Source organism: Lupinus angustifolius, chromosome LG17 (assembly GCF_001865875.1).
Source record: "Lupinus angustifolius cultivar Tanjil chromosome LG17, LupAngTanjil_v1.0, whole genome shotgun sequence".
Taxonomy (NCBI): Eukaryota; Viridiplantae; Streptophyta; class Magnoliopsida; order Fabales; family Fabaceae; genus Lupinus; species Lupinus angustifolius.
Genome location: NC_032025.1, coordinates 5,826,312 through 5,827,174, shown reverse-complemented (window position 1 = coordinate 5,827,174; position 863 = coordinate 5,826,312).

Sequence of the window (863 nt, the reverse complement as noted above, 5' to 3'; positions counted from 1 at the left end):
CTGGGATAGCTTGGAGAAAAGTCATGAAGGGGCTGATAAAATCAAGAAAGTGAAGCTGCAAACCTTGAGAAGAAGGTATGAACTACTTCAGATGGAAGAGAATGAAAGCATATCAACATACCTTGCCAAGATTCTCACATTAACTAACCAGATGAAGGCTTGTGGCAAAGTATTCAAAGTGAAATCAGTGATTGAAAAGGTACTAAGGACTCTAACTCCTAAATTTGATCACATAATTGTGGCCATAGAAGAGTCCAAAGACCTTGACAATTACAAATTGGAGGAATTGCAAAGCTCTCTTGAAGCTCATGAACAGAGATTGAAAGAGAGGCATGGAGATACCAATGAAGATCATGCACTACAAGCTCAACAATCCAAGAAATTTGTTGGCCAGTGGAATAAGAACAGAAGAAGCAAAGACAAATGGCAGAATGAGAAGTGTAGAAACTGCCTAGGCTCAAGGGGTGAAGAAGGTTCAGCATCATCATCACAAAAACAACTTAACTCTGCAAACAATTCCTATGATCACAAGAAAAATTCAAACAAAAATCTCATGACTAGGAAAAGAGGTGACAAGAGCAAAGTGCAATGTTACAACTACAGGAACTATGGGCATTATGCTGCTGAATGCAGAGTGAACAGAGGATCAAATAAGAAAGATGAAGAGGTCAAGTTGGCACAAGGTGACGAGTTAGATGGTGAAGAACACTATCTTCTGATGGCAACAGTCATGAATTCGAATGAAGATTCTGATGTGTGGTACTTGGACACAGGTTGTTCAAACCATATGACTGGAAAGAAAGAATGGTTCACTTCTCTTGATGAAACTACAAAAAGCAAAGTCAAATTTGCTGATAACAGTG